We start from the raw sequence: 27,457 nt of genomic DNA, 5'->3' as shown, positions 1-27,457 counted from the left end.
CATATTTATTACTCTATTTTACTTGTACATATCTATTCTATTTTATTTTGTTAGTATGTTTGGTTTTGTTCTCTGTCTCCCCCTTTTAGACTGTGAGCCCACTGTTGGGTAGGGACTGTCTCTATATGTTGCCAACTTGTACTTCCCAAGGGCTTAGTACAGTGCTCTGCACACAATAAGTGCTCAATAAATGCGATTGATTGATTGATTGATTGATTGACAGGTAAAATGTCCCAGCAATAGGAAAGTATGCATAATTAATGACATCTTACTGGCTAAAAATTGTTAATTAGCCCATGTAAAAATATCCTGGTAAACAAAACACTGGGATCTAAACCATATATTATAGCTAAACTTTATTGTGTGGATTGAATTTATTTTATGGAATGATTTAAATCATTTCATTCATTCATTCATTCAATCGTATTTACTGAGCGTTTACTGTGTGCAGAGCACCGTACTAAGCGCTTGGGAAGTACAAGTTGGCAACATATAGAGACGGTTCCTACCCAACAATGGGCTCACAGTCACAGCATCATTTGGATACGTTGAATTCATTTATTATTTCTTGAGCATTCTCACTGTTGGCTCTTCTATCATTTTTAAGAACTAAAAATCACAGGGTCTTTATAGGAGATTCCATAATATCATTTACAAATCCTCAAAATACCTCTATAAACCCAACTCCTAATAGAGTTTGTCAGGGCTTGGATTGATGGTTTAAAAGCAACACCTCATTGTATTGGAAGTATTGTTTTAGATTGAGAGATGTTTTATATTTATAAAGCTTAAATTTTCTATGTAAATATTAATAGATAGTTTGTCAGAATGACAATACATGCAGCACATAATGCAGTCTTACCACATCATGTCCAATCTCATTTTTGGCACTTCTAGGATTTTGAAGTAGTCAGTAAAAGACAAATTATAGACAGTGAGAATAATTGTCTAGAGAGAAAGTTCCAGAAGAATTCCCCACTCTCTGAAATGTCTGAACTCAAAGGGAGAATTTATTAGAAGAATGTCACACCTAATTTTTCATTACCCTACACCTAGATGCACAAGTAGCTCTGCCTTTATTTAAGAAACTTTTTAAGAACTGATAAAACCTTTCAAAAGAGAAGACCTTTGAATAGTGCTTTGCACATAGTAGGTGCTTAATAAATGCCATTTAAAAAAAAAATATTTGCCATCTCTTCATATACCAAGCTTGTATTGAATGTTCAACAATGGTGCTATAAATTGTATACGTTATTCTCATGTGCAGAGTGAAAAGATAATGTACAACACTGTGCTCATATGAAGATGACCCTTGGTTAAACTCCTGCATTTATTATGCCTGGACCTCTTTCAATTTTTCCTTGTCGGTATCCCGCGCCTGTTTGAGGAGAACCACCCCTCTGGTAATTGCTGCCGGTCTGTCTCTGCAGCTGTTTTATCTCATCAGTCTTACCCTTGTGCAATATTATTTGTGACTGTCTTTCTCTCGGCCTTTCCTTTCACCTCCTCTTACTGCTGCAATTTATGGTGAATCAGAGCCGTGATGCTGAAGGATATGAGCGGCTAGGAATTTATGATTTATGCAATTAAGATTGCCGCCTCAAAGAGATGCGGGTGTGATTCACTTCTACCTGTTAAAGGGCTTCTCTCTTTCTTAAATTCTTACTTCATGGTGACTCTCAATGTCGATCACCTTTCTGCTCCGATTCGTAAGCGTAGTGGATTTAGCACGGACCTGGGAGACAGAAGGTTATGGCCTCAGTTACCTCATCTGTAAAATGGGGATTAAGACTGTGAGTCTCACGTGGGACAACCTGATTACCTTGTATCTACCCCACCGCTTAGAACAGTGCTCGGCACATAGTAAGCGCTTAGCAAAATACCGTAATTATTATTATTATTCTAATCCTGGCTCCGCCACTTGTCTGCTGTGTGGCCTTGGGCAAGTCACTTAACTTCCCTCCACCTCAGTTACCTCATCTGTAAAATGGGGATTAGGACCCTGAAGTCTTAGCCCAAGAATTTGCCCGAAGGAATTGACTACAGTGAGAGTAGATTGCCCAATGCCACGCTCTCTCTCTCATCCTTGCCTGCTGTGTCCCTGCCTGGGGCATGGACTACAGGAGTAGGTGGGCAGAAGTGCAGAATATTGTAAAGGTTTTTTTTAAATTTTTTTTTCAAGTGCAGGCCCTTTAATGAGCCAAGTGACCGCACCATATGATGCCTTTGCTGTGCTTAGATGTCGTGACCCCCGCAGGTGGTTTCCATGGAAACCTCTATGGCTTTCAGGACCTGATATTCTTTGGAATCACACGGCTTCCCATTTGTATTTTTACTATAAACAGCGGAGGAAGCGTTAGGATCTTCACCACCTGCGACTCTGATGGTTTCACGCTCTTTGATACTTCTTGGCTCTGGGGTCCAGCTGGTGAAGACAAAGTACCATTTGTTGTGTGTGAAAGAGCAAGTCTTTCATTGAGATGCTCTTCTAATCGCTGAAAAGCTTATTGTTAAATGAAAGGAAGGAGTGGAGATTTATCCCCCTGCCACTGCCAGGAAGCTATATCTGGATCAAGTGGTTCCAACCAAAGGGAGAAGTGATAATGGGAATGAGCAATGCCAAAGAGCTGGAGTCTCTCCTGGAACTCGAGAAATGGGTGGGCGTGGGTCTGCTTAAGATGCATGAGAGACCCAAGCCGGATGGGAGGAAGATTGGGTAACTTGTGCTTCCCAAGAGCTTAGTACAGTGCTCTGCACACAGTAAGCGCTCAATAAATACGATTGAATGAATGAATAAGGGAAGGAGAGTTACAGACATTAGGGAGAAATGAGAGGAAGAATACAGAGAATCAGAAGATAAAGCAGCCCCAGCCCCTAATGACCAAGTTAGTTAAGAGATTTCAAAGCTCCTTTTATTGTTGCTTCATACTTAGAAGCTCAAGTGTTTTGTCCCTCTCTGGGGTCTGGTTAAGGGTTAGAGATTAGGCACAGAGAGGTTAAGTGATTTAATTAAGGCTCTGGGTTGAATGAGTGGCAGATGCAAGGAATAGGACTGTAAAAATCTTGAGATTGTAAACTCCTTCAAGGCAGGAATGGAGTCTACTAACTCTATTGTACTCCCCCAAATACTTAGTACAGTGCTCTGCACAGACTTAGTGCTCAGTGGATATCAGTGATTGATTGGATGATTGATTGCGGCAGATTGTTCTTGAGAGAGCAGGGGGCTGCCTTCTGTCCCTGTCAGATGCCAAACAATTTGGAGTGGTGAACCTGGCTTTCCATAGTTTATTTCTAATTTAAATGGAATTTTCCTGGATTTTGCCCTGCAGGGATGGCTTCCATGGCAAGACCCCCTGTAAATTGAATTTCAGTTTAACCACAAATTTAGAACAGTTGCAGCCTCCACTCTTCCCTTCCTTTCTGCCCTCTAAGTTCCCTTCCCAAGGTGACACTAGGCAGGTCTCCATTTCCTGGTCAGGGATCCCTGGGAACAATGTCTGGGTCTCTTGCTCTTCCTTCACAGAGACAAGATGCTGCAATTTAATTGATGGCATGTGTTAGTGCTTTCATTTTCTAGAGAATTGGAATCCTCTGAACATGGGCGAGAGCTGAGGAAAAGCACTGATAGTTTCAAAAACAGACAAATGAGTCTTGTTGAAACTTTTCTGTGGCTATGGTTTCATGGCCGAGTTCCTTTAATCCTCTTTCTCAACAGTATTTCTTGAGCCCCTCCCAGGCTAAATATCAGCTTGGACCTAGAAGTCAGAGGATTTGGGTTCTAATCCTGCTCTGCTACTTGCCTGCTGTGTGACCTTGTAGAGTCACTTAACTTCTCTGTGCCTCATTCGTTCAATCGTATCTATTGAGCACTTACTGTGTGCAGAGCACTGTACCAAGCGCAGTTACTCATCTGTAAAGTGGGGATAAAAAATACCCGCTCTCCCGTCCTGTTCCCGTCCCATTAGACTGGGAACCTGTTAGGGGCCAAGGACTCTATTCTATTTGCTTATCTAACCCAGGGCTTAGTAAAGTGCTTGGCACATAGTAAGTGCTTAATTATTATCATCATCATTATTACTATTATTCTTAGGAATATTCAATAGAGATAGAATATACGGTCCCTGTCTTGCTGAGTTTACAATCCATAGGGGTAGACAAGTGTGGCTTGAAGAGGAGGTATGTATTGCACACACAGGAAGAACAAAAACACAAACATTTAGAGAAGAGATAAAAAGAGGCAATCAAATAGATAAAATGTAAAGACAGATAGGTGCAAAGGGTAGTTTATAGGGTGACAGGACCAGTTTTAATCTTTCCTACTAGACCTCTATTTTCTTAGGCATTTCTGTGTGACTTTGGGCAAGTCACTTAACTTCTCTGTGCCTCAGTTCCTCATCTGTAAAATGGGGATTGACTGTGAGCCCCCCTTGGGACAACCTGATCACCTTGTAACCTCTCCAGCGCTTAGAACAATGCTTTGCACATAGTAAGCGCTTAATAAATGCCGTCATTATTATTATTATTGTTTCTTCCCTATTAGACTTTAAGCTCCTTGAGGGCAAGGATCATGTCTACCCATTCTCTTGAGCTCTCCCAAACACTTAGTACAGTGCTCTGCATGCATTAATTGTTCAGTATATACTACTGAATGATCAATCATCTACATTTTATGTTGGCGGAGAAGAAAAGATTACCTGTGAATCTCCCAGGGGTAATAAAAGTTTATTAAAGTGAACCATTAAGTACATAAATAAATAAAAGATATACATCTTCTAGACTGTGAGCCCACTGTTGGGTAGGGACCGTCTCTATATGTTGCCAAATTGTACTTCCCAAGCGCTTAGTACAGTGCTCTGCACACAGTAAGTGCTCAATAAATACGATTGAATGAATGAATATACATAAGTGCGAAGGTGGAGGAGAATGGGGTGACGGCATCAAGAAAGTCAAGCATCCTCTCCTCTCTCCCATTTCTAAATTTATATACCACTCAACTTGGCTACTGGAGTTGCACCAATGATCTACGGGTGTGGGTGTTTCCTGGGTGAAATGTTTAGTATCCTTATCATCACATTCTTTTGGGACTAATTTGAATACTGCTAGAACAATAGCAATATATCTAAACAGTTGTAAAGCACCTTTCAAACCCCTCACCCCTAGGACTGTGGAGGCAACAAAATTAAATTTGTATGACTTGGGCCTTCCAGCCACTGAAGGGCTTCTTGGCTCCCCTCCCAGAGATCCTTATCTTGATTTTTACATTGCAAAGGAGTTGGAAATACTTTTACGGGACTGGACCTGAAATCTGCACTTTGACCTTGGCAAATATATTACCCGCCATGCCCCCGCAGTCTGGCAGCTAGGAACAAGTCACGCCAGGTCAGATGGGAAGAGTTCTCTCCAAGTGATGGCATCTGGACAATTGAAGAAAGCACTAGGACCCTAGCGGGATCCCTTCCGGACTGGAAGACAATTTGGCCGTAGATCAGATGTTCAGTGGAAATGTTCACATGCCCGGAAGAGTCTGTTCCAGTGACAGTGTACACCTTACATTATGGGACCCAATGCTAGGGAATCTTGAGTTGTAGGTCCTGGGAAAAGGCATTTCATAAGTAGCTCAAAAGCTACTTTTAAGCTACTAGACTGATTTCAGTTCCGGATTAAATGTAGACCATTAATCATTTAGGCATTTATTTATTTATTCATCCAAGATAATCAGATCAGACACAGTCCCTGTCTCACATTCTGAATAGGAGGTAGAACAGATACTACATACCCATTTTACAGATGAGGAAACTGAGACCCAGAGAAGTTAAGTCACTTAATAATAAAAATGGTATTTGTTAAGCACTTACTTTATGCCAGTGACTGTATTAAGCGGTCACACAGCAGAGTCCCAGGCCCCAGTTCCTTCCATTAGGCCACACTGCTTAATTACAATGTTCTTTAAAGTTCCTAAAGTTTAGAGACAATGTGACCCAAGAGTCTGGGTTTGGGAGCTCCAACCCTGCCCGATTTTGTGACCCCAAGCCCTTTCTGGGCCTCAGTTTCCTCTCTGTAAAACAGGAATAATATTACCTGCCCTTCTTTTCCCTCTTATACCTTGAGAACCCTATGAGCCAGGGACTGTGTCTACACTGATTAATTTTTTGTCTACCCCAGCTCTTCGGACTGCTCTGGCCCATCTTGTCTTCTGCAGTGGAGTCATCTGAAACCAATAGCTACTCGATGGACACATCTCTCTCAGAACATCCCACCTCCATTTTCAATTGTTCTGGTAGTGTATCCACAGATTTTTCTCGGTAAACATTTGGAAGTGGTTTACCATTGCCTTCTTCCTTGCAGTCAATTCAAGTCTCCACCCTCGACTCTCTTCCATGCCGCTGCTGTCCGGCACAGATGAGTTTTAACTTGTAGCACATTGCCTTCCACTTGCTAGCCACTGTCCAAGCGAGAAATGGAATAGATATGCCACTGCTTGACTCTCCCTCCCATAGCCGAGACTGGTAGGGTACTGGAAACTCTCCAGGTGTGAGCCTGAGAGGGGAACTCTGCCTCATAATAAGCACTTAATAGATATCATAAGTATCAATTTTTAATAACTGTCTATTCTGTGTACCTTTCCACAGTGGTCATATCTCATTATTAGAGTCTCTTTCTATTATCTCTTTTTCTTTCTGCACTTTTGAGAATTCCCCTTCTCAGCCACCTCACTTTTATTCTTTTAATTATTCCTTTCTTGTGTTTTTAGCCTTTTCTCATTTCATTCTCTTTCTCTTCAAGGTATAATTTCCTTCATGGCTTAAGTTAGCGTGTGGAAAACCGGAAATTCCTGACCCAAGTCTTTGCCTTCCTCTTGTAATTGACATTAAAGAAAGATCCGTGAAATAGTTCAACATTCAAGGTTATGAGACTGGACACAGTCCCTGTCCCATAGAAGAATCACAGTCCCTGTCCCATAATTTTTCCCCTCTGTGTAGGGGAGGAAACTGAGGGTCAGAGAGGTTAAGCGATTTGCCTGAGGTAATTCAGCAGGGCAGTGGCAGATTGGGACTCGAACCAGGGACTCCTGATGCCCAACTGTGTGCTCTTTACCTTAGGCCACACTGTCTCCATTTCATTATTAATAAGTCATTCTGTTCAGATCAAGAAAATCTCAAAGCATTTCCAGGGCACTGATTACTGTACAAAGTAGAAACACAGAAAGACAGTGGCTCATGAGGATATCCTGAGGTATTCTGGGAAGGCTTGTCTCAGATGTGCGGTCTGTATTTATTGCAATAAGGTGATTTGTGTGACTGGTTGATGTGACCTTATTTGCAAGCTTTAACAATTACAGATGTCCTCCCCTGCCGATGCGAAACACACCAAAAAACAAGCTTTGGAAGTCACGCTTATGCACTTTATCCTCACGGCAATCTTTTTTTCCTCTTGTGGATATTAAAGGGCCGAAGTTTAATGCCCCTAATGGCCTTCTGAATTGAATCCAGAAGATATGTGCTGGCATAATAGCTACTCTGTTTACTTAGTGCTTATAATCCCAACAAGCTGCTCAGTTTCCAAAAAAGTGAAAAATATTTTCAGAGCTCCTTTTCCCTAGGGAAATCAATCACGCAATCCATCAATGGTGTTTATAGAACATTTACTCTGTGCAGAGCATTGTACTAAACATTTGGGGGAGTACAGTGCAACAGAGTTGGCAGGTACGTTCCTTGCCCACCAGTAGCTTACAGTCTAGAGGAGGAGATAGACATTAAAATAAAATACAGATATGTACAGGCAACGCAGAAGGGAGAGGGAGTTGGGAAAGTGAGGGCTTAGTCATTTTAATCCTGTATTTCTGTTTCCCCTTCTGTCGAAGCAGTTTCCATTCCTACTTATCGAACTGGAGATGATTGATGTAATGAAAGAAAAAAGCATGCTTTATTTGAAGAGACAGTGTTGTCCCTAGTCTGAGGAAACTCTAGCCCATTCCTCTGGCTCTGAACATGGATGGGGACAAGAGAAAGTTACCTTTTCTCAATCAGTGACATTTACTGAGTGCTAGACCCTCAACAAACTGCATGTTGGGGTGTAATGAGAAAATTACACAGTTTCTCTGCACTCTAGGAGCCTTCAAGGAGCTTACCTCTCTGATTCATTTTTACGACTGCTCCCTGGCTCATTTGTAAACTCCCTGAAGACAGGGATCATGTGAACTAACTCTACCCTTCTCTCCCAAGCATCTAGTACAAGGCTCTGCCCACAGTGAATGTTCAGTAAATGCTCTTTAAAAAAATGGTATTTGTTAAGAGCTTACCATGAACTAAATACCACTGATTGATTGATCGATCGATTGAGTGGAGGCTGATAGGGCTCAGAAAACTGAAGAAGGTGTCTGGTTCACTCCGACTGGACTTTAGCTGGGTTCCAGCCTGGACCAGAATGACAATGCAGTGAAATGCAGGACTCACCCAGAGAGTGCCAGTCAACTTCTCTGTAGTCTTTAGTGCACCTAATTTCTTGGTCTTGTTTATTTATTCTTTTTAAAGATATCCTCCAAGTTCCTTTGGCAGTCCTAAAGTCAGAGGACAGTGACACCGGGGATTTTTTTTTCTCCTTTTCCCTATCAGAGGTCTTGTCCTCTAGGAAAGATATAGAAGGGACAAAAGATCTTTGGACATTGGTTGTGCAAGCATGATTAATAAGTTTAGTTGAGAAATTACATTATTTATTTCCTTAGAGCATTCCTGTCAGGGAACAGCATTGATCATTTGTTCTGGTAGAATAGAAGGGAAATGAAGCTCTAATCTTGGAAATCGGGTGAAAAGAAAAAGTGAAGAACAAAGGAAAAAAATAGTTACACTTCCTCTTCTGCTTCTCTGAGGTGTAAATTGTGAATTAAATTGAATTGCTGGTACAGAAAGCAGCGTGAACTGAGGTGGTAAAATCTATGCCGTCTAGCTGTGAGGTTCTGGCAGTTGGAAATTAAAGAATCTACTCTGTAATAAAGTCGTTCCAAACCCAACTACATTGACCTGCTGATCAGTCAGAGGAGGAAACTGTCCAGGGCAGAGCATTGTACAGACTGTCAGACAATTCTGTGGCTTGCAACTGAGAGAACTACCTCCTCACCCCCAAAACGAAAGGCTTTTCATCATCCTCTGACATTTGGAGGGATAATCACTTTGTAAAGCCACCTATAAAATGATCAAATATTGGTCAGTTAGTCCAAAGGAGAATCTCTAAGAGAAAGTCAATCACAAGTTGGGATGACTTCTGAATTTCCTGCACTAGATTGTAAGCTCCTTGAGGGGAGAGATCATGTCTACTAATTCTACTGTACTCTCCCAAGTACTTAGTACAGTGCTCTGCACACTTTATGTTCCCAAGAAGTACTTTAGATTGATTGAATTTTTCATTTCTTGGGCTTCATGTGGTGGTAAATTATTCTTCAGTTTAAAAAAGATCCCTTGTTCCAAAGTAATTAATGTCAATTAATTAGTTAAATTAATTAGAAAATAGTTAAATCTAGCCTCTTCTTTGGTTTTTCTATAACCAAATTTGAACCACCCAGTAGATATGAATCTGAGGCAATTTGGTGATCCGATGGAATGAATATAAAGGCATTAATTTGTATCTACCCCAGTGCTGAAAACAGTGCTTGATACATAGTAACTGCTTAACAAATATAATGCTAGTAATGATTATTGTAGTAATAAAGTTGGTATTAAGCCCTTATTAGGAAATATTTTGATCTGGTAGATTCCTTCTGACTGAAGGAATAATTGGATTTCAGCTCCAAAAAGTGACAATAATCACAATGTGTCTGTAAACCGAGTAGAATTAAAGAGGATTTACTCTTTAAACCCCAATGCTAGCTTCTCTACTATTAGAATAGAAGAAAGAAACCTCTTTAGTAGAAAGAAGAGTAGCTGCACCCTTGGATTACTTGTGATTTTAGAATAGTCTTTAACATTTGTTTAAATTGTCCAAAATACCCACACCATAGAATGTCCTAAAAACTGTAGAGTTTTTCATCTAAAACAGGGCACCCTGTGGAATATTTAACAAGACTATATAATGTACTTGGAAATAGCACTCCTAAGACAAATTTTTCATCTTCAAAACCTTTATGTTGAGATTAGATTAGTGAAAAAACGGCACTTCACCCCAGATAGATTTCCTGACTACAGTAGGTTAAGGGCTCTTGCCAAATAATGAGAATTAGGGTTGTTTAATCCTGAGAAGCTATGTCAAGGGAGTAACAATTAACTTCTAGTTTAAAAAGGATTTGTTATCAGGCACTGATAAGTTGTTTTCCAGATGCACAGAGGACCAATCAATAAATGGTTTAGATTAAAGTTGGGGGTTTGGGCGGGCATAGGGCAGAACGTCTTGGTTATCAAAGAAATAAAACCTTGAGACAGGTTACCACAAGCTGTCGCGTCTCTAACCAAAAAATGTTTAGGAAGAGGACAGATAATCATGTGCCTTGGGTTGTTTAATAATTCACTGGCCTGGAAGCAGGGGAAGGGACGGTCTCTAGACTGTGAGATCGTTGGTAGATTGTGAACTCCTCCCTGGATTGTAAACTCATCTCTAGACTATAAACTTGTTATTGGGCAGGGAATGTGTCCACTAATTCTGTTGTGTTGTACTCTCCCAAGTGCTTAGTGCAGTTCTCTGCACACAGTAAGTGCTTGATAAATACAATTGATTGATTGATTGATTGATTGATGGGACCTCCTGAGCTCTTGAGGTCCTTGCATCTGGGACTCCCAAATAGCAATATTTGTTAATCACCTTCTAGGTGCCAAGCACCAAAATAAGCACCTGGGGTAGATTTTTTTTTTCCCTTGTGGTACATTTTAAGCATTTACTGTGTCAAACACTGTTCTAAGCACTGGGGTAGATACAGGCTACTCAGGTTGGACTCCGGTTGCATGGGGCTTACAGCCTAGCAGGTGGGAGAACAGAACATGTATTTTGGTTTATAAAACTCTGAGTAACTCATACAATCAGCATGGTACTAATCTCTTGGGAGAGCATGGTAGAGCTAGTAGACCTGATCTCTGTCCCCTGGGAGCTTACTATCTAGCAGGGGAGACAGCCACTAAAATAAATTACAGGCAGGGAAATCAATCAATCATATTTATTGAGTGCTTACTGTGTGCGGAAACAACTAAGAAAAAAGATATGGATATAAGTGACGGGGTGGGGGTGAGCACTTAAGAGTTTAGGGAGTAGATGTTTAGTTGACTCAGAAAAAGAGGGGAATAGGGTGGAGAGATGAGTGAGTAGTCAGGGAAGGCTTCCTGGAGTTGGTGTAGTTTTAGGAAGACTTTGAAGACGGGGAGAGAAGTGGTTTGTTGAAAGTGAAGGAGGGAGTGAGCAAGGGGTCGATGGTACAAGAGGCAAGAGTGAAGTCCTGTGAATAGGTTGGCGATAGGAAAGCAAACTGTGTGGGTTGGTTTGCAGTGGGAGAGGAATATGGGGAAAGCTGATTGATGGTGGAGAAAACTGATCGACGGCCTTAAAGTCAATAAGCAGAATTTCAGAAGTCATTTCACTAGATTGAACCCTTATTCTAAGGTTTATAAATAAGACTCCAAGTGTATGTTCCATCTGTTTTAAGAGGTCTCATCGTTATCTTCACCACCAAGGGTATTTATGGAGCACCTACTGAGTGGCAGGCACTGTAGCAGCAGCAGCAGTAGTAGTGGTAATAATAATAATAATAATAATTATGGCATTTATTCATTCATTCATTCATTCAATCATATTTATTGAGCGCTTACTGTGTGCAGAGCACTGTACTAAGCGCTTGAGAAGTACAAGTTGGCAACATATAGAGCCAGCGCTTAGAACAGTGCTCTGCACATAGTAAGTGCTTAACAAATGCCATTATTATTATTATTATAGAGACGGTCCCTACCCAACAGTGGGCTCACAGTCTAGAAGGGTAATGATAGCATTTATTAAGTGCTTACTATGTGCAAAGCACTGTTCTAAGTGCTGGGGAGGTTAACAAGGTGATCAGGTTGTCCCATGGGGGGGCCCACAGTCTTAATCCCCATTTTACAGATGAGGGAACTGAGACACAGAGAAGTGAAGTGACTTGCCCAAAGTCACACAGCTGACAATTGGCGGAGCTGGGATTTGAACCCATGACCTCTGACTCCAAAGCCCGGGCTCTTTCCAGTGAGCCACGCTGCTTAGTGGTAGTAACAGTAGTAATGGTATTTATTCAGGGCTTACTGTGTGCGGAACACTGTGCTAAGCATTGGGAAAGAATACACAGGTGGGAATTAGATATAGTACCTGTACCTCAGGGGGCTCGCTATCTTAAAAAAACCTATGCTAATGATAATTGTCATTTGTTAAGCGTTTACAATGTGCCCTGCACTGTACTAAGCACTGGGCTCACAGACTAAGGGGGAGGGAGAAGTGGTGTTTCATCCCCATTTTAGAGATGAGGAACCTGGGACCAGAGAAGTTAAGTGACTTGGTCAAGGTCACACAGCAGGCAAGTGGCAGAGCCATGGTTAGCCAGGTCCTTTTACTCCCAATCTGGTGTTCCCTTAGGCTTCACTGCTTCTCGGTGCTTGTGAGTGTGCAAACCAACGAGGCACATGATCACTGCCCCAGTGGAACTGCTAATCGAATGGAGTAGATAGAGAAACAAAAATTACTTATGGAGTGGAAGCAGGAAGTAGAACAAAGATATGAAGGAGTGAAAATTTATTTTATTTTATTTTATTTTATTTTAATTTAATTTAATTTAATTTTATTTTAATTTTATTTTATTTTATTTTATTTTATTTTGTTAGTATGTTTCGTTTTGTTCTCTGTCTCCCCCTTTTAGACTGTGAGCCCACTGTTGGGTAGGGACCGTCTCTATATGTTGCCAACTTGTACTTCCCAAGTGCTTAGTCCAGTGCTCTGCACACAGTAAGCGCTCAATAAATACGATTGATGATGATGATGATGATGATAAAAGACCTAGACCATAAACCCACTGTGGGCAGGGAATGTGAGTACCGACTCTCTTATATTGTACTCTCCCAAGTGCTTAGGACAGTGCTCTGCATAAAATAAGTGTTGAATCATTACAATTGATTGGTGGATTGCCCTTTTCCCCAATTGTGCAGTTGATGCCAAAATACGTAAATTCAGGCAAAGTATACTGTCAGCACATAATTGATAATAAAAAGAAATAGCGGGAATGTTGGTGATTTCCAAGGTTCTTTGCATTCTCTTAACTCAGGAGGAGTAGTAAATGCATAATTTTTCCAGCAGTATAATGTCCTTGTTAAAATAGGACATCCCAAACCACCTGGATTATTCCAGGGGTGGAAGGACTATGATTTTCTAATTGCTTGCCCATTCCTCTCGCATCAAGGAGAAACTCCTGACCATTGGCCTAAAGGCACAAAGTAAGTGCTCAATAAAAATGATTGAATGAATGACTAAGGGCCACAACTAGAGGCACATCATTCGCTCCCACGGCTTCAACTATCATCTCTATGCTGCTCTCTCCCCTGCTCTCTCCCCCTCTCTCCAGGCTCGCATCTCCTCCTGCCTTCAGGACATCTCCATCTGGATGTCTGCCCGCCACCTAAAACTCAACATGTCCAAGACTGAACTTGTCTTCCCTCCCAAACCCTGTCCTCTCCCTGACTTTCCCAACTCTGTTGACGGCACTACCATCCTTCCCGTCTCACAAGCCCGCAAACTTGGTGTCATCCTCGTCTCCGCTCTCTCATTCACCCCTCAAATCCAAGCCGTCACCAAAACCTGCCGGTCTCAGCTCCGCAACATTGCCAAGATCCGCCCTTTCCTCTCCATCCCAGCCGCTACCCTGCTCATTCAAGCTCTCATCCTATCCTGTCTCGACTACTGCATCAGCCTTCTCTCTGATCTCCCATCCTCGTGTCTCTCCCCACTTCAATCCATACTTCATGCTGCTGCCCGGATTGTCTTTGTCCAGAAACGCTCGGGGCCTGTTACTCACCTCCTCAAAAATCTCCAGTGGCTACCAATCAATCTGCGCATCAGGCAGAAACTCCTCACCCTGGGCTTCAAGGCTGTCCATCCCCTCGCCCCCTCCTACCTCACCTCCCTTCTCTCCTTCTCCAGCCCGGCCCGCACCCTCCGCTCCTCTGCCACTAATCTCCTCACCGTACCTCGTTCTCGCCTGTCCCGCCATCGACCCCCGTCCCACATCATCCCCCTGGCCTGGAATGCCCTCCCTCTGCCAATCCGCCAAACTAGCTCTCTTCCTCCCTTCAAGGCCCTACTGAGAGCTCACCTCCTCCAGGAGGCCTTCCCACACTGAGCCCCTTCCTTCCTCTCCCCCTCGTCCCCCTCTCCATCCCCCCATCTTACCTCCTTCTCTTCCCCACAGCACCTGTATATATGTATATATGTATATATGTTTATACATATTTATTACTCTATTTATTTATTTTACTTGTACATATCTATTCTATTTATTTTATTTTGTTAGTATGTTTGGTTTTGTTCTCTGTCTCCCCCTTTTAGACTGTGAGCCCACTGTTGGGTAGGGATGTCTCTATATGTTGCCAACTTGTCCTTCCCAAGTGCTTAGTACAGTGCTCTGCACACAGTAAGCGCTCAATAAATACGATTGATTGATTGATTGATTGACTGATCTAACGGGATCTTGGTTCTGTTACCTTTCATCCTTTACGCTGGCACCACTCTGGCTGAATGAGTGCAGCAGCAAAAGAGGAAATGTCATCGTGGGCTTGAAAGATGTGGAGATATGACGGCTTCGAAATATTCTGAGTGTAGGATATAAATAGCTCAACTGGAGGACATGAGGCTATCTCCGCCTTTCTCATCACCTAGGTGGTGAGCCTATAACTGAGGTTACAATTAAAACGCCAGTCTAGTTCGAGACGACGCGAGCGAGGCTCAGGAGACAAAGATAATTGATATGAGGAAGGAATGATACAGACTTTGTCAAATGTATCTTCGGTGTGTCATCGGATCTCTTGCCAGCGCGATTACCGTAATTCTAATTTATAACTAGTGATCGATTTGGTCCCCTTTCTGTGCTGTTCATCGCAACAGAACTTTATGACTTGGGACTGATTTAATGTGGTTTTGACATGAGGAAATTACGGAGGAAGGAAGCAGCTAATCTGAAGGTAGAGCTTACCGAAAGAGATCTAGCAGTCAAATTGCCAGACTTTAGGGCCACATATTTTGTTGTTGAATAGAACAGATTCATTTGATTTCAGCTTTGCTGGCAGGAGCTCACACTTTCACATTGTGAATTAAATTGGAGGTTATGACATGAGAAGACAAGGATAGATTGATTAGGTGACTAGCGTGAATCTTCCAAAGAAAGATTAAGCACCCCGAAGTTTTCCTTAGTGACTGAACGTTTCATTATCGTAATTTATGTATTTAGGTAATATCCTTAATGCATTTTGGAGTAGTTTTTTTGAGCTGAGATGTAGAAATTCTATGGAAACTTCTTTAAAGGCAGAAATATCTTTGATAGTATGGTATGAAGTGAAAACCGGCCTCTACCTCAAGTCCAACACACTCCTTCAAATCCAAATGCCATTAGCTGGATGCTCCCTTGGGTGTGGAAGGAGGATAGGAACGCCCATCTTTCCTTCATAAATGCTATTTATTGCTTTCTCTAAATCCAGTAGATCTGCCATTTTGTAAAAGAGGGGGACCATTTTAACAGTTTAGAACTTGTTAGAGAAGTTATGCTGGTTGCTACCCACACTTTATTTTCTTCCAAACATCTTTCTAGGATTTCAGGTTATATTTTTAATATTTTTGCTAGCTATCAATACTGTTCTAAGCACTGGGGTAAGTACAAGTTAATAGTTTGGACACAGCCCCTGTCCTGCACGGGGCACCCAGTCTGAGTAGGAGGGAGAACAGGTATTTAATCCCCATTTCACAATTGAGGAAACTGAGGCACAGTTTCCCAGGACCTGCTCTTTCCACTAGGCCATGCTGCTTCTCATCCTTACAGAGGTGGATAAACTTCTCATTGGTGCGATCTTAGAACATGGCCCTTTATGTAAGTGCCAAGATGACTTTGTTGAGGCCTCATTCAAACATACGATCACTCCTTTGGAGAAAAATGAACGTGATGAAACACTCTGATGGCGAGAGAGAACTCTTGGACATTATCTTCTGGATTTGCTTTATTTATTTTGTTGCCAGTTTCCTCTAGTGTAGAGAGTTTCAACTGTCGAGTTTGCACATCAAGTTTCCGCCGGTTTCTTTGAATCTCCAAAAATAAATACAAAAAGAAACACGAGTCTAAAGCCTGGCATTTGAAGCCTTAAGCAGAATAAACGTGACAACAAATTTTCATATTTTTCATTTAGAATCTAAATTTCCATATCTACTTGATCTGGGAATCCATTAGATATTGCCACTGATTACAGTAGAAGTTAAGGAATAAGATTCTTCCCCCCCAGCACTCAAACATTTCGCTTGAAATCTGTGCCCTAGTGGAAAGAACACAGGCCTAGGAGTCAGAGGACTGAGTTCTAATCCTACCTCTGCCATTCACGTGCTGGGTGTGACCTTAGGCAAGTCACTTAACTTCTCTGGGCCTCAGTGCCCTCAATCCCTGCAAAATAGGGATTGAATGCCTGTTCTCCCTCCTACTTGGAATGTGAGTCCTGTGTGGGGCCTGATTATCTTGCATCTACCCTAGCACTTAGTATAGTGCTTGGCACAAAATAAGTGCTAAACAATTAGAGAAGCAGCATGGCTAGAGAAGCAGCATGGCTCAGTGGAAGGAGCATGGGCTTGGGAGTCCGAGGTCATGGGTTCTAATCCCCGCTCTGCCACTTATCGGCTGTGTGACTTTGGGCAAGTCACTTAACTTCTCTGTGCCTTAGTTACCTCATCTGTAAAATGGGGATGAAGATTGTGAGCCCCACATGGGACAACCTAATCACCTTGTATCCCCCAGTGCTTAGAACAGTGCTTTGCACATAGTAAGCGCTTAACAAATACCATTATTATTATTATTACCACAATTATTATTATTATTATCCTTCTCTCATAAGAGTTTCCCCATGATGGGTGTGGCTAATTTCCCCCCTCTTTATTTTATGTGTCTGAGTCTTCGCTTTTGATCTCATCGGGTGATTCTGGTTGTACTTTCTTATATCATGGTAGCATTTTCCCTTTAATTTACACCATCCTTTACATTGTGAGGAGTAAGCCTGATTCTCACTAACCAGAGCTTCAGGCACCATGTAACATTTTTAACCAAAAAAAAAAAAAGTCCTAGAAAGCCAACATTTGTTCTCTCTGGATCACTCGCAGAACAGTTCATGCCGCTTTGATTTCCTCGGCAGTAAGCCTGTCTCCCAACTCCCATCTTCCTTGTCTCCTGCTCCCCTAGGCAGGGTGAGAGTTTGGTACGTTTTGAGTTGGGAAAGAGAAAGGAGGATCGGTGCTAAACCTGGGCTTGGTTTGAGTTATAGTCCAGTGGTTAGTGTTGCTGTAGTGGTTTTGCCCCTTGAAGGGCAGCCACAGATTCGCAGAACCCCTGAAGGAGCTTTGCAGCTTTGGCTGGAGGAGAAACAAAACTTTCTGGTTGGCAGCAACCCAAGATCCCAACCCTAACAGGGAAAGAAATCAATCAGTGAGATTTATCGAGTGCTTTCTATGGGGAGATGAGGGATTAATCAGGGAAGGCCTCAAGGGCAAGGTATAATTTCTGAAGGGCATGGAATATGGGGGTACCAGCCACAGAGATAGCTCTCGTGTAAGGAGGTTCGCTGAAACGTAACTCACTGTACGATAGGAAGCACTTTTTCTTTTTGCTTTCTCTGGGAAATGCCCATGAGTGAACTTAATCTGCCTCTAGACTGTAAACTCCTTGTGAGAAGGGATTATGTCTACCTAGTGTCTTATATTGTACTCTCCCAAGCGTTTAGTACAGCGCTGTGCACACAGTAACCACTCAATACATGCCATTGATTGACTGATTGATTGATTTGAAAGATCCTGAGTGGACTTCAAGTACCTGGAAGACCATCATTAATCCTGATTGAAAATGAAAGCACATGATCTAACTTTTTGGACAGGCCAACACACATCACACATAGCTTTGAAATGATAGTGCTTAGAACAGTGCTTCACACGTAGTAAGCACTTAACAAATACAATCATCGTTATTATTATTCCGTGGCAAATAGCATTATGATTTTTTAGGTGATAATGTTGCTGAAGGACTTGTAATGAATATCAATAGAGAGTCCTTGCAAGTATTCTTGTCCAGAGCCAACTAACCAGACCAGATTTTCCCGAGTCAAAAGAGGGAGTACATAACTAATTGCTAACTTACAGAAAATGGGATTTGGGATCCAGGCTAATTTATCCAGGAATGGGCTAGGAGCAGTGATGTCGCCTGTGGTATTTATTGAGTGCTTTCTGTGTGCAGAGAACTGTACTAAGTGCTTAGGAGAGTACAATACAACAGATTTGGTAGACATGCTCCCTGCCCTCAGTGAGCTTGCAGTCTAGAGGAGGAGACAGATGATAATATAAATACATAATTAATAATACATAATTTATAGGAATGCACATAAGTGCTGTGGGGTTGAGGGTGGAGTAAATATCAAGTGCTCAAGTGGTATGGGGAGGAGGAAAAGAAAAATACAGAGTGAGAGAAGAGGGAGGGAAGGAATGAAGGAAGGAGGGATCAAGGGTCAGGGTCACCTACCTAGATATGGCCACTCATAAATTTACAGACAGGCAGATTGTCATACTGACTGAGCTGTAGATAGGGTTAACAAGATGATTTTTAAGCTCCTGTGATGTTCATTATAACAAAATGGAATTGCTACCACCTCTTATCAGAGCTCCATGGTGATAGTCACCATGGAAACATTAAAAAGATAAGGAATGCCTTGTTCATGGCTGCAATTCAAATTCTGGTGGTAGGATCTTAGTCTCGTTACTTGGCAAAATGGAATGGAAAATGAGTCCTTCCAATTCGATCTCTTTAGGGCAAGTGACACCAAAGCCAGCCACCTACTATGGATGCATGTAGGGCTTGAATGGGCCTAGCATTGATGCCTCTTACAGTTTCTCCTTTGGCTTTTCAGTTTTGAAGGCAAATGGAATAATTGTTCATCAGGATTTCGGAGTTGTGCAGTAGCTCTTTAGATCAATGTTCAGAGAGCACAAAGATGCTGTGCAGTCAGGTTAATCAGAAAGACGTTAATTCCCCTACATCCTAGTCTAGGCCTGGCCTGAACACAGACTAAAGGCTAGAAGCATGGACTAGTTTTCCCTTGCCCTTTGATCGAAGAAATGAATAGTGGGAATGGGGAGAGGGGTGTTGGGGAGAGCAGGCCCATGCTCTATCCAGTAGGCCACGTTGCTGCCGTAGATGTGTTAGATGTGGTAGAAAAAGCACAGGCCTAGGAATCAGAGGACCCGGGTTCTAATTCCTGCTCTGCCACTTGTCTGCTGTGTGATCTGGGAAAGTCACTTCACTTCTCTGTGGCTCCGTTTCCTCAACTGTCATATGGGGATTCAATACCTGTTCACCCTCCTTCTTAGACTGCAAGTCCCATGTGGGACAGTGACTGTGTCTGACGTGATTAACTATTCTAATAGTTAGAATAGTGCTTGAGCCATAAAAGCGTTTAACAAATTCCATGATCATCACACATCATTAGATAAGGTCACTACCCCAAAACATCTACTCCCTTGGATTGAGAAAGAGAGATCAAATCACTGAGGTATCTATCTCTTTTACCTCTGTTCCTTCTGGGCTAAAGATGGGAGGGGTAAAATTTATATATTTTTAAAAATTAGAAAGCAACTTACTCTCTTTTCAGTAGTAATCTTGTCCTTTGCATGTAGACACTCCATACTTGATCCATGCTTGGACGGTAGACTTGAGAAGCAGTATGGCCCAGTGGAAAGAGGCTGGGTCTGGGAATCAGAGGACCTGAGTTCTAATCCCAGTTCTACCGCTTGCCTGCCGTGTGACCTTGGACAAGTCACTTCATTTCTTGGTGCCTCAGTTTCCTCATCTGCAAAATGGGTATTCTAGACCTGTTCTCCCTCCTGCTTAGACTGTGAGCCCCATGTGGAACTTGGATTGTCTCCAACCTGATCATCCTGTTAAGGAAGAAAGGAAACTGAACAAAGAATAAGCACTTATTAAGCGCTTAATACAGTGCTCTGCACACAGTAAGTGCTCAATAAATACGATTGATTATTATGGTGCTTGGCACTTTGTAAGAGCTTAATAAACAGCACAATTATTATTGTCAAACTTTTTGCAACCTCCTGAAAGGCATCGCTATTTCCTTACGACTTGATTCTGAAATTCCTCAGGATTAAGCCAAGAATATATTTTCATATTATTCGTTTGTTCATTTTCCTTTCTTCCTTACAATTTTCCCATGTGTTTCCATGCAGGGAATATCTCTGAGAGGTTCCCACGGTAGCAGGCAAAAGCCAAGTCTCATTTCAAAAGCTTATTGCCATTACAATAGCGGATTTTTTATCTTCCACTGAAATGTTATTGGAAAAATGGGCCCGTGTGTAATCTGGACCTAAAGCTTTACTGTCATTGTCATTAATATTTATAGCATCTGCTGGATGAGAAAAGATGATTTTGATGAATTAAAACAGGGTTGTTGATGATCGCAAAGTTCAGCGTGTCTTCTTCTGGGGACTGCCTAATCTCCCAGTGCGGTCTCCTTTTCCGGACAGTCTGATGAAATGAGAAAATTGGTCAGTCAGCACCTGACTCACATAAGTAGCCTTCCATGTTCTAAGTTTTTGCAATTATATGGGCTGTTGGGCCAGTGGGAGGTTAAGGCCTGTTTATGAGGTTGTAAAACAGCTAAGAAATGCTTATATATATAGCCCTGCCTGACCTTGACAATATTTTTTCATGTGTTTATCCACAAAGACTGTGTCTTTCCCCTCTAGTCTACTTCCTCAAGCACTTAGTCCGGTGCTCTGCACACAGTAGATGTTCGGTAGACTGATTCCAGGGACTTTTACATCCAAAGATTTCACCAGGCGACTTTGAGGATCTGTGAAGAAATGCTCAAAGAATCATAAACTAATAGAGCTGGGAAAAAAAAGCTATGGAATTTATTAATAATAATAATAATGTTGGCATTTGGTAAGTGCTTACTATATGCAAAGCACTGTTCTAAGCACTGGGGGAGATACAAAGTGATCAGGTTGTCCCATGTGGGGTTCACAGTCTTAATCCCCATTTTACAGATGAGGTAACTGAGGCTCAGAGAAGTTAAGTGATTTGCCCAAGGTCACACAGCAGACATGTGGGGGAGCAGGGATTCGAACCCATGACCTCTGACTCCAAAGCCCGTGCTCTTTCCACTGAGCCACGCTGAATCACTTACTGCATGCCAGGCGCTAAGCACTGGGGTAGATACAAAGCAAATCATAGTCCCTGTCCTGCATGGGGCTCACAGTCTTAATCCCCATTTTACAGATGAGGCAACTGAGGCACAGAGAAGTGAAGTGACTTGCCCAAGGCCACACACCTGACCAGTGGCAGAGCCGGGATTAGAACTCGTGACCTTCTGACTCTTAGGCCCGTGCTCTATCCAGCGCTTAGAACAGCACTTTGCACATAGTAAGCGGGCTTTGGAGTCAGAGGTCATGGGTTCGAATTCCGGCTCTGCCACCTGTCTGCTGTGTGACCTTGGGCAAGTCACTTAACTTCTCTGAGCCTCAGTTACCTCATCTGTAAAATGGGGATTATGACTGTGAGCCCCACGTGGGACAACCTGATCACCTTGTATCCCCCCAGCGCTTAGAACAGTGCTTTGCACATAGTAAGCGCTTAACAAGTGCCATTATTATTATTATTATTATTATTATTAATATCCACTACTCCATGCTGCTTCCCAAGGTACAATGACAGGTCCCCTGTCCTCTGGCTCCAAGCAAGTGAATGACTAAGCCATCCAGGACATATGTTAGATTCTTAAAATTATCTCCAAGTTTCCACAAGCTCCTTGGGTAACCATTTTCAATGTTTGATCACCCTGAAGATTAAGGAGTTCTCTCTTCCAGTGCTTAGAACAGTGCTTTGCACATAGTAAGCGCTTAAAAATACCATCATCATTATTATCATTATTACAGCCAACTAAAACCTCTGCTGCTTCAAGACCTTTTCCTTTTGTTCAGTATTCAGTGACCATGAAGAACAGTGAGTCAGTGGTTCTATCATAAAAATCCTCACATTTTGGAAAAAGTGAGCTTCGTCGGAGCTAGTGTCAGATGGTAAGTAGATCATAATAATAATGATAATTATTATAGTATTGGTGCTGGGGTAGAAACAAGATAATCAGGTCCAACATGGGGCTGACATTTCAAGTAGGAGGGAGACTTGCCACTTGCTTGCTGTGTGGCCTCGGGCAAGTCACTTTACTTCTCTGGGCCTCGGTTCCCTCAATCTGTAAAATGGGGATCGAGACTGTGAGTCCCATGTGGAACAGAGACTGCGTCCAGCCTGATGTTGCCCACTGGTACTTCCCAAGCCCTTAGTACAGTGCTCTGCACACAGTAAGCGCTCAATAAATACGATTGAATGAATGAGTGAATTACTATTCTATTTATTTTATTTTGTTAATTTGTTTGGTTGTCCGTCTCCCCCTTCTAGACTGTGAGCCCGCTGTCGGGTAGGGATCGCCTCTATATGTTGCCAGCTTGTCCTTCCCCAGCGCTTAGTACAGTGCTCTGCACACAGTAAGCGCTCAATAAATATGAATGAATGAATGAATGAACAAACTGACCACATCCCAGCGTGGCTCAGTGGAAAGAGCCCGGGCTTTGGAGTCAGCGGTCATGGGTTCAAATCCCACCTCCGGCAATTGTCAGCTGTGTGACTTTGGGCCAGTCACTTCACTTCTCTGTTCCTCAGTTACCTCATCTGTAAAATGGGGATTAAGACTGTGAGCCCCACGTGGGACAACCTGATCACTTTGTATCCCAACAGCACATAGTAAGCGCTTAACAAATGCCATTATTCTTTTAGACTGTGAGCCCACCTTTTAGACTGTGAGCCCACTGTTGAGTAGGGACTGTCTCTATATGTTGCCAACTTGTACTTCCCAAGCGCTTAGTCCAGTGCTCTGCACACAGTAAGTGCTCAGTAAATACGATTGATGATGATGATGATGATGGTATCGAATCCCAATTTTGCAGATGAGGGAACTAAGACACAGAGAAGTTAAATGACTTGCCCAAGGTCACACAGTATCCAACTCCCAGGCCCGTGCTCTCTCAAGCTGCTGGGGGGAGAAGTAGTCACCTCAGGGTGCTGAAAGGGATCTCTCAGAGATAGCAGCCATCGCTGGGCCTCCTCAAAGATGGCAATCAATCAATCAATCAATCATATTTATTGAGCGCTTACTGTGTGCAGAGCACCGTACTAAGCGCTTGGGAAGTACAAGTTGGCAACATATAGAGACAGTCCCTACCCAACAGTGGGCTCACAGTCTAAAAGAGTGGGCTCACAGCAGTGGAAGTGATCCTCACGTGGGGCGTAGGTTGGGTGTCGCAGAACCAGCCCGTTTGGGTGAGGGGCGGCCAGATGGTAACGGGGCGGAATGACCGACGCTGACCCGTTACTTTGGAAGGATCTGCCCAAGGCAGAGTCCTGCAGAAGGAGGACTCCTAAGGCCCCGAGTGCCATGCTCACGTTAATCATCAATCAATCGTATTTATTGAGCGCTTACTGTGTGCAGAGCACTGTACTAAGCGCTTGGGAAGTACAAGTTGGCAACATAGAGAGACAGTCCCTACCCAATAGTGGGCTCACAGTCTAAAAGGGGGAGACAGAGAACAAAACCAAACATACTAACAAAATAAAATTAATAGAATAGATATGTACAAGTAAAATAAATTGAGTCATAAATATGTACAAACATATATACATATATACAGGTGCTGTGGGGAAGGGAAGGAGGTAAGGACCATAATCTCTAGACTGTAGACTGTGAGATTACTATGGTAATCTCAGGACCATATTGGCTTTTCAATAACAATCATCATCATCATCAATCGTATTTATTGAGCGCTTACTGTGTGCAGAGCACTGTACTAAGTGCTTGGGAAGTACAAGTTGGCAACATAGAGAGACAGTCCCTACCCAACAGTGGGCTCACAGTCTAAAAGGGGGAGACAGAGAACAAAACCAAACGTACTAACAAAATGAAATAAATAGAATAGATATGTACAAGTAAAATAAATACATAAATAAATAGAGTAATAAATATGTACAAACATATATACATATATACAGGTGCTGTGGGGAAGGGAAGGAGGTAAGGACCATAATCTCTAGACTGTAGACTGTGAGATTACTATGGTAATCTCAGGACCATATTGGCTTTTCAATAACAATCATCATCATCAATCATATTTATTGAGCGCTTACTGTGTGCAGAGCACTGGACTAAGCGCTTGGGAAGTCCAAGTTGGCAACATATAGAGACAGTCCCTACCCAACAGTGGGCTCACAGTCTAAAAGGGGGAGACAGAGAACAAAACCAAACATACTAACAAAATAAAATAAATAGAATAGATATGTACAAGTAAAATAAATAAATAAATAAATAGAGTAATAAATATGTACAAACATATATGCATATATACAGGTGCTGTGGGGAAGGGAAGGAGGTAAGGACCATAATCTCTAGACTGTAGACTGTGAGATTACTATGGTAATCTCAGGACCATATTGGCTTTTCAATAACAATGCCATGTTGCTGACTCGTAGTCAGTTTACAGTGAACTATGATCTCTGATGTGGGTACAGTGCTTTTGGCTTCTTTGCAGAAAACTATTAACATAATTAAAAATCGTGAGATATTTTAAATCTTTCCAAAGTGAATAACGACAACTTAATTCATAAACTAGAAGCAGCATGACCGACTGGGTAGAGCATGGGCCTGTCTGTCAGAAGGACCTGGATTCTAATTCCGGCTCTGCCACTTTTTTTTTTAATAGTAATAATAATAATAATGACGGCATTTATTAAGCGCTTACTATGTGCAAAGCACTGTTCTAAGCACGGGGGAGGTTACAAGGTGATCAGGTTGTCCCCCGGGGGGGCTCACAGTCTTCATCCCCATTTTCCAGATGAGGGAACTGAGGCCCTGAGAAGCGAAGTGACTTGCCCAAAGTCACACAGCTGACAGTTGGTGGAGCTGGGATTTGAACCCGTGACCTCTGACTCCAAAGCCCGGGCTCTTGCCGCTGAGCCACGCTGCTTCTCTAAAAAGAAAAAAATAGTATTTGTTAAGCGCTTTCTATGTGCCAAGCGTTGTTCTAAGCTGAGGAAGATACAAGATAATCGTGCTGGACACAATCTCTGCCCCACATGGGGCTCACAGTCTTAATGCCCATTTTACAGATGAGGGAAATGAGGGGTAGATCAGTAACTTGCCCAAGGTCACACAGCAGACAAGTGGCAGGGATAGGACTAGAACCCGGGTCCTTCTGACCCCTGGGCCTGTGCTCTACTCACTAGGTCACGCTGTTTCACACTTGTCTGCTCGGTGACCTTGGTCAAGTCATTTAGCTTCTCTGGGCCTCAGTTACCTCATCTGTAAAACGGGGATCAATAAATACCATCAGTTCATTCATTCATTCATTCATTCATTCATTCGTATTTATTGAGCGCTTACTGTGTGCAGAGCACTGTACTAAACGCTTGGGAAGTACAAGTCGGCAACATATAGAGATGGTCCCTACCCAACCACGGGCTCACAGTCTAGAAGGGGGAGACGGACAACAAAACAAAACTTGCAAAGAGGTGTCAAAATTGTCAGAACAAATAGAATTATAGCTTGAGCGCTTACTGTGTGCAGAGCACTGTACTAAGCACTTGGGAAATACAAGTCGGCAACATATAGAGACGGTCCCTACCCAACCACGGGCTCACAGTCTAGAAGGGGGAGACGGACAACAAAACAAAACATGCAAACAGGTGTCAAAATTGTCAGAACAAATAGAATTATAGCTTGAGCGCTTACTGTGTGCAGAGCACTGTACTAAGCGTTTGGGAAGTACAAGTCTCCCACACTACTGTTACTTGCAAATATTTGAGCTTACCTGTTAACGTCCTTTCTAACGTGAAGCAAATTTGTATCTTGGAAATATCAGTGCTCACCTGTTCGCATCCTATCTAACGTGCAACTAATTTGTTACTTGCAAATCTAATGTGCAACAAATTTGTTACTTGGAAACATTCGTGCTTACGGCTCAGTGGTAAGAGCACGGGCTTTGGAGCCAGAGGTCATGGGTTCGAATCCCAGCTCCGCCACGTCTGCTGAGTGACCTTGGGTAAGTCACCTAACTTCTCTGAGCCTCAGTTACCTCATCTGTAAAATGGGAATTGACTGTGAGCCCCACATGGGACAACCTGATCACCTTGTATTCCCCCAGCACTTAGAACAGTGCTTGGCACATAGTAAGCACTTAACAAATGCCATTATTATTATTATTATTATTACCTGCTAACATCCTTTCTAACGCGCAACAAATCTGTTACTTGCAAATCAATCAATCAATCAATCAATCATATTTATTGAGCGCTTACTGTGTGCAGAGCACTTTACTAAGTGCTTGGGAAGTACAAGTTGGCAACATATAGAGACAGTCCCTACCCAACAGCGGGCTCACAGTCTAAAAGGGGGAGACAGAGAACAAAACCAAACATACTAACAAAATAAAATAAATAGAATAGATATGTACAAGTAAAATAAATAAATCAATTGAGTAATAAATATGGACAAACTTATCTACATATAGCAAATATTTGTGTGTACCCGTTAACATCCTTTCTAACGGGGAGCAAATCCGTGTCTTGTAAATATCCTGCTTTCCCGCTGACATTCTTTCTAACGTCCAATATAAGCGCTTCACAAATACCAGAATTATTCTATACATCCGATATCCCAACAGCGGTTAGGTGGTAGTCCGCTGAAAGTACTGTAGACGGCATCGGTTAATTGATTGGTTCGTTGAGTACTGGGTTAGGAACCGCTACATTCAGAGGTGCCGGAGTTATTAACGGGTGATTCCAGAGGTATCAGGACTTAGTCTCGTCAAGGCCTGGCACAAATTATCGGAGCCCCATAGATATGGAAAGGATTAGGCTTACGTAATGCAGAATCAGATTTTAGAAACAGATTTTCAACATGTTGTACTGAGATCTCCACCGGGGATTTCCATGGAGAAAAGAGTGGAAGATTTCAGACCTCTCACATTCAAAACTTTACCATATCAGGCTCCTTGGAGAAATTTCAGGAATGGATGCCGTAAGAACACACATGGGCCCGACGGGGCCTAATTACGCGTCTAAAGCAGTCCGAGAGCTTAGCGCCTCTTGCACTTCCCATCTAGCGGTGTTAAATTTAATGCGGAGACAGAAAGC

The sequence above is a fragment of the Tachyglossus aculeatus genome, chromosome 14, assembly GCF_015852505.1.
Source record: "Tachyglossus aculeatus isolate mTacAcu1 chromosome 14, mTacAcu1.pri, whole genome shotgun sequence".
NCBI classification, from domain to species: Eukaryota; Metazoa; Chordata; class Mammalia; order Monotremata; family Tachyglossidae; genus Tachyglossus; species Tachyglossus aculeatus.
The sequence above is the reverse complement of the archived record's forward strand: the minus strand, read 5'-3'. Positions refer to the sequence as shown.